The sequence below is a fragment of the Ananas comosus genome, linkage group 11, assembly GCF_001540865.1.
Source record: "Ananas comosus cultivar F153 linkage group 11, ASM154086v1, whole genome shotgun sequence".
Classification (NCBI taxonomy): Eukaryota; Viridiplantae; Streptophyta; class Magnoliopsida; order Poales; family Bromeliaceae; genus Ananas; species Ananas comosus.
In genome coordinates, this window is record NC_033631.1 from 8,383,528 (window position 1) to 8,391,761 (window position 8,234).

Consider the following 8,234-nt stretch of genomic DNA (forward strand, 5'->3'; position numbering starts at 1 on the left):
AATTTTGTAGGAATAAATTTGTAATTTCAAAACATTATAATAATATATATAAAAATATTCCTAAATTTTAAATGCTAGATAGAGCCAATTTAATAGTGTACTAAAATATTATATAGAAATGCTTCAATACAGTAGTGAACTATTAAATAGTAAGAAAAACTTCAAATACCATCTCTGTGATTTCACATTTTTTTATTTTAGTATCTTGTGGTTTAAAGTGTATTATTTTAGTACTCCATGGTTTCATTTTTCTCTTTTTATTATCCTCCTTCCTATTTTTTTTTTCGTTAAATTAGTAAAAAAGATAAAACTAAAATATATTAAAGTGAATATTCGATAAACCTAGGAGAGGTATCGGAAATTTTTTATATATAATTTAACGAAATGTTAACGAAGGAGCTGACCAAAAGAGAAAAATAAAACCACAGGGTAGTAAATTGATACACTTTAAAATATGAAAAATTAAAGTGAGAAAGTGTGAAACTATAAGGGTGATATTTGAAGTTTACCCTAAATAGCAATATGCTTGCTCTCATATTGCGCATCGTAAATATCCCACTGGATTAAAAATTACACCAATTATCATTCTATATTTCACCAATATTTCAAATAGATCCAAAAATTAAATTATAAAATTTTATTAAAACGGGTTGGCATGTCGCATTGTTCTACATCTGATCAATATCTATTTAATTGACAACTTAAAAAATAAATAAAAAAATTATAAAAATGAGATCTCTTATTCACTATCAAATTTAATAGTTTACTGAATAAATTTATTCAATTTATATAATTCTATTATATTAAGCAACTTCATTTGCAAACTAATTTTTATAAAATTTTACAGTTCAATTCCACGATCATCGTTAATAATTTAAGCTATTTGTGTTAGAAGCGTGATTTATGCTGATACCGATTATATAACCCAAAATTTAAAATAGAACTAAATAATATAGAAAAGAAATATTGGAGGAGGAAGAAATAGCTAAACTAATACTTTATTAATAAAAAGCAATTAATTACATTTCGGGCAACACCCTCGGCCATGTCTATTATATATGACTTATTCATCTAATTAGCCCATGCCTAACTATATATAGCCATCAAATCATAACAGATGATAAATTCAATTTTATTTTGGATAATTACATATCTTAATCATAGTCAAATAAAATATTTAAACTTATCTCTAATTAATTATATTTTAATTAAATTTGGATTATTATTCCAACAATTTGATATAATGGAAAAGTTATAGGTAGCTGATTAATGCAATTTTCAGTGCAAGAGTACTACAACTGAGATGTGGGCTAAAGTGTGAGGAGGAGTTTTATAATTTATACCTAAAAAAGTATAGAGCATCAAAATTAATGAGGTTTGTTGTAAAAAAGCATTACCTAATTAGGCATAATATATAGAGTGAGGCTACTATGCTATCGGAAGTACGGAGCCTACTGTGCTTCCAGCTCGTTTTCGATGTTGCGACTTCGAATCGTCGATCGGCTCCGTTAAACTTGATCTAGAGTATTTAAAGTATCTAGAAAATAAATTTTATTATTTTTCGATATCATTTGCCTAGTGATCGAAGCGGCTACAAATCAACAAATTTCAATGGCCATAGTGAGCCATTTGCAAGTTTAACGGTGTAGAAATATTCAAATCACGTGAAATTTTGATAGAAAATTCTTTATACTATATAAAACAAGATCAATATCTTTGATTTAAAATTTTAATGTCATATTATTATATTTTGTAAGATTTTTATTTTCAGCCGTTGATATTAAGCCGCTTCGTTCACTAGGCAAATGATATCGTAAAATCATAAAATTTATTTTCTAGGTACTTCAAATACCTCCTATCAAGTTTAACGGAGCGGATCGACAATTTGAAAGCTGCGAACATCGAAAACGAGCTGGAAGCACGGAGGGCTCTGTGCTTCCAGAAGCATACCAGCCCACTCTATATATATATATATATATAATATTATATATATTATATATATATATATATATAGAGTGGGCTGGTATGCTTCTGAAGCACAGAGCCCTCCGTGCTTCCAAGTTGTTTTCGATGTTCGGACTTTCGAATCGACGATCGGCTCCATTAGAGTTAATCTAGAGTATTTGAAGTATTTAGAAATAAATTTCGCGATTTTTCATATTATTTGCCTAGTGATCGAAGGGGCTCAAAATCAATAATTTTAACGGCCGTGGTGAGCCGTTTGCAAGTTTAACGGTGTAGAAATATCCAAATCACATGAAATTTTGATAGAAAATTCTTTATACCATATAAAACAAGATCAATAACTTTGATCTAAAATTTTAATATCATATCATCATATTTTGTAAGATTTTTATTTTCAGCCGTTGATTTTGAGCCCCTTCGATCACTAGGCAAATGATATCGAAAAATCGCGAAATTTATTTTCTAGATACTTCAAATACTCTAGATCAAGTCTAACAGAGCCGATCGTCGATTCGAAAGTCCCAACATCGAAAACAACTTGAAAGTACGGAGTGCTCCGTGCTTCCAAAAGCACCCCAGACGCACTCTATATATATATATATATATATATATATATATATATATATATATTGTAGTTGGAAAACAAATACAATATTACTCCTGTACTTAACTAATTTTTTTGTGGTACCTCTTCTAGACAAATATATATAAAAGCATTTACCAAGGACAATACCTAACTTTTTGTCTATTTCTAAGCATTAATTTCTAGCAAACTCTTTGACCATTTAATTTGGCAAATTTGGGACAATTTTGGGCTTAAAATAAATGTGCTTTAAAGTTGTCATTCAATGGGTTAGGAACAATATAAACTTTAGTTCAATATTTGACTACATTATAATATTGCCCTTCTATTGTTGAATATCAAAAAAGAACAAATATTATTAGGGTTGGAATTCTCCTAAGAGTACCCTTTAATGATTAAAATTATGCCATTAAGCTTATATATTTTTCAATATTTTATTGTAGTTATATTACACAAGGAACTACATGTCATCTCAAACTAATGTATAGATCCAATTTGATTATCTTAAGAAAACAATTTGGGAAAAATTAGATAATATGAAAGTTATATATTTTCAACCCTAACGTTTTTCTTCTGTTATAGTTGGCAATCTTTTATTATTATTATTATTATTTTTTCCTTCAAACAAACACGTAAATTTCATTTTAGGCTACTCACGTCTTTGAAAAGTCGAAGACTAGCTATATCATCTTATATTTAAAAGTGTATATGAAGAACTGAACCTCTGTCCTCTTAATAATTAATGATTCGAGATACCAACCAACTGCATTAAGCAGTAGTGATATAATGGAGAATATACACGTAAAAATTAAAATTATATCTATGCTTATAAAATTGAAACTGAATTAATTTTTTTGTAACAACAAAAGTCTTTAGGTACATATATACATGTACTTTAAGCCAGGTAAAAATTCTCTGTTCCCAAAAATGCTACATAAAATATACATCTATGTAATAACACCAAACACTGTTTAGATGTACATCCAACTATATAACTATTTAAAAGAGATGTACCAATAATGGCAAAAGGTGATGAGCTCAACTCAAAGCAAACAATATGTACACCAACTTTCACTGTGCAAAACATTTATGATTCATGTATTTTTTATCAATTATATATAAATATTTATCATTAATGGAGTTACCCTAGAATACCTCTATGCTGGTGTGTGGTGCTATTGAGTCTTTTTTTTTTTTTTTTATGGAGTGATGGAATTCGATGATTTACGATGTTGAATGATCGAGAGTTTCATAATTTTAGAAAATTGTTTTGTAGTTCATCAAGTGATCGTAAAATACACGATCAAAATAGAACAAATCTGTCGAAATTTTAGAATAGAAGTCTCAAATTCAAAATCAGGATAGCGTATTTTGATCTAGATTGTTAAAAAATTTAATTGATTTTAATGGTGTTATACCATTAAAAGAAAAAATGTGTCATATAGGGTATTAAAATTATTCAATTTAAATTGTATATTTACATTACTGTTGCTTCAAATAGGTCTAAGATTTAAAATAAGGGGCAATTACTTATATATCACTGAAAAGTTTCCGACTTTCTGATTTACCTCTCTTAATTAGAAGACTAATATTGAAAATACTTTTTTTACGTTTCAACCTATTTCAAATATACCCCTAAAGTTAAAATCTGTTAATGAACTCTGTTATTTCTATAAAATTACTATTTTGCCCTTTCAAATATACCCTTCTATCTGCACGGATTTTTTTATTTGCCCTTAAGTTAGGGGCACAAAAAGTATTTTGTTTTTAATCTTTTCAAATATACACTTTTACCATCACCAATATTTCTTATTTACTCTTAAGTTAAGGACAAATATGACGTTTTAATTTTTTTTTAACTGTGGTAGATATTTAACTCACATTTAACCCAAGTTAACTTAACGGATGATAACGGTAGGGGTGCGTTTGGTTCCCACTATGAAAGATTACTAGCAATAAAAAGATGTCCGAAAATTTTATTACTATTCATTCTATTACTAAGAATGTGGTATTCTTGTATTTGGTTCGTACGGTTATATTATTTAGTCATATTATTTAAGTTTACAAAAAATATACAATTAATATATTTATTTCTTTAATTAATTTTAGATAATGGCATCAAAAATTTCAACATCTTTTTAGAAAAAGGGAGAGAGAGAACATAGGTTAGAGAAAGAGAGAGAGCATAATTAAAGAAATAGAAAGAGAAATAGAATTAAGATTAGAGGAAGTGAGAGAGTTGAGATTTTAGAAAAAGAGGAGAAGAAAGAGCTTAGGTTAGAGAGAGAAAAAGAGTTGAAGTTTAGAGAGAAAAAATAAGTTTAGAGAGAGATATGAAGTTTGAATGTAAAGAAAAATAATACCAACTAGCCGGCGGGTAAGGAAAAAGAAAGAGATTAGATATATTATGATTATCCTAATCCATTAATACGAGGATACTCATCATTCCTCAAGGGAATGAGATCAGTACTTTGGGATGAATCTCATTCCCAAATAAATCTAATATTACCGATTAGATTACTTAGTGCGTTTAGTCAAATACCGTCATATTTTTTTATTCCTATTGGATTATTAGGAATATTAAAAAGATAGCGCGAACCAAACGCACCCTAGGAGCATTTTGAAATAACGAAGGAACATATGAGAAATATATTAGAAAGAAAAAAAAAAAAAGGATAAATCACTAGCTGTTTACACTTTATTGCTCACACCTTAAGAATAAAATGTGTTTCAAGGGACAAAGATTATTATGATGTTTCACAGATCCTAATCTGACTCGCTCATGAATTCTAATCAGACCCGAATTTGTAGTCTCTTTTTTATTATATTAGAAAAGATATTTTGTTTGAGATATCTATTAGATTAAGAATATGTTTTAATTTATTCTTTTCTAATTAGTCCGTTTATCATATGGACTTATTATAATGATTCTAACTCTATAAATAAAAAGCTTTGTGTTTTTATAGAAAAGGTCCATTCAATTAATAAAGAAGTGAGTTTTTTTAAATAACTTTTAGCAGGTTAAGTTAGGAGAGAAGATCTCTCTTTCTCTCTGTAGCGGAGAAGTGTCAAATAAAGACATTAAATTTATTTATCAGTATCAATTTTACAACCAGAAATTAACATGAGATCCTAACATATTCTAACTCATTTGTATATAATTTTGTATCCAAAATGTGTAATTATTTTAAAATTTGAAAGGTGGGCTAAAGTGCTGATTTTTATTTGTGGGCAATTATTGATATATTCCTGAAAAATTTTTGACTTTCTTATTTACCTTTCTTAAAATGCTAATATTAAAAATACTCTTTTAATATTTCAAGTTATTTCAAATATATTTCTATAGTTAAAATCTGTTAGTGAATTATTAAGAAAACCGTTATCTCTGTAAAATTACTATTTTGCAAGTATACCCTTCTACAATCATTGACATTTCTTATATGCCCTTAAATTAGGAGCAAAAGAGATATTTTGACCTTTTTTTTTTTCAAAAATATTCTTCTACCGTCATCAGCTTTTCTTATTTGCTCTTAAGTTAGGGGGCCAAATAGGTATTTTGACTTCTTTTTAACTCTGGTAGAAATTTAATTCGGATTCAATCCGAGATGACTTAACATAAATATATTAAATAACAAATAAATATATGAGTGGGGTATTTGAAATAAAAAAAATAGAAATATATAAAATGTTTCAAAATTTTTGAAAGGTATATTAAATACTGTCCTATGTGTTGTGTGTGTGTGTGTGTGTGTGTGTGTGTTTGGTGTGGCGGGGGAGAGGCACTGATATAGCTAACTGCAATAAGGAAATTGTGTGAAGGCTTGTCTGAAATTGTTCACATCACTTTCTGGGGAAGCTACTGTTGGACAAAATTGGTCCTTTATCAGTCAGGAGAAAAAGCCTGCTGCTGTCAAACTTTTTAAATGGCTTTTGGGTTTGCTCATGATCAGAATGCTGTTCAGAAAGCATCAAACAAACAATCTCTCTCTCTCTCTCTCTCTCTCTCTCTCTTCTCTCTCTCTCTCTCTACTGGAATAAAGATCAGAGAGAAGGGTAAATTGTATTTATAGTCCCTGTACTTCTCACATATCATGCCTCCATCCTTGTACAATCTGTCCAACTTTTTAGGGCCTGTTTGTTTTTGTGGAGCTCGTAACGCCGAGAAAGTCGTCGGCGTCAGCGTTTGTTTCGGTGGTATCTGAAGCTATGAAATTGCCCAAACTCCCATTACTCCCAATTGTTCAGAGATCGATCTTTCGACTTTGATGGAATACGGGACGAGTCAATTTTAGTTTCTAAACTTTCTTATGTACGTTAGTCTTCTAATTATTTTATCTGTTCAGTGTTAAATTTTAATAGTTTTAATCACTCTTCAATTTCAATTTTAGTAATTCACAGAACAGATAAATTTGTTAGAATTATTAACGTATACAAAAAAGTAAAAGTTAAGGAGGTGTTACAGTAAAAAGTAGAGTTGAAAGATCCATATCAACATTTTTACTTTAAATTTACTTCAAATGGGTCAAAAAGTGCACTCATTCTATTAGTTAAAATATTTTAGACTTTTCAAAAATATTATCTTTATATGTTGCTGAACCATTAACAATCACGTATAATATTTTTTTAAAACGTATAATATTTTTTAAAAAATAAGCATCACCTAGTAAATAATATATAATAAGAGAATTATAAAAAAATACAAAGAAGTACTTTTTTATTGGATTTAGATGGAAAGAATAAGGGAAAAGGGAAAAGAAAAAAAAAAGAAAAAAAAGAAGAAAAAGTTCTTTTCATAGAAGAAAAAGTACTTTCCATAGGAGAAGAGAAGAGAAAATTCTCTCTCTCTCTACTTTTTGGGAGAAAGAAAAAAAAAGAATGTTAATTATTACGAAAGGTCCTTTTCTTTGTCTCCTTTTCTTTTCCAGTCCTTTGATATCACAAGAATTACTTTAGAAAAAGAAAAGGTAGAAAAAAAAATGAATGGAGCCCCCTGGACTATAGGGAATTTTGAAGTGACCCTCTTAACTTCCCTTTTTTAATTTATTGGTGCTTCCTGAACTTTTAATCTTTTATTTAAGTTTTTTTAATATTTAGTTAAGCTAAAATTTATATAAATTTAATAACTTTATTCGAATTTGTTGATGTTGCACCCACGAAGTATGGAAAGTGCCAAACATTGGGAACTACCCGGGGAGGAGTTAGGAACAGGAACAAGGAGAAGCGAGAACCACTTAAATGGTGGAATCGATTGTATTTTTAATGTTTTGCTAAAATAATTATGCTAAAATAATTAGAATTATTTCACTTAATGAAATTATTAATAAACTTTTTGAAATATTTTATTAAAATTATTTAATTTTAAAAGATCAAAAGTTAAGAAAGTCTCACCGGAAGAAATATAAGATCGAAAAAACTAGCACCGGCCAGAAAGAAACAAGTTTTGTTTGCAAAAGAAGTCAATACAAGGGGAGTGATTAATAGATTTGTGTAGTCATCAAATCCAATCCAACTTGCACTAGATTGAGGGTGTTTTTAAAAATAGACCTATATTTGAGGAGGCCTTCATAAATTTTCACCCTGCAACAAAAGGAGGAGTGCTAGATCAACAACCCAACTTGGGTTCTAATCTTATAACTCCACGGATTCAAAACTCTTTCTGTTTTTGTTTTTTTTTTTTTTTTTTTTT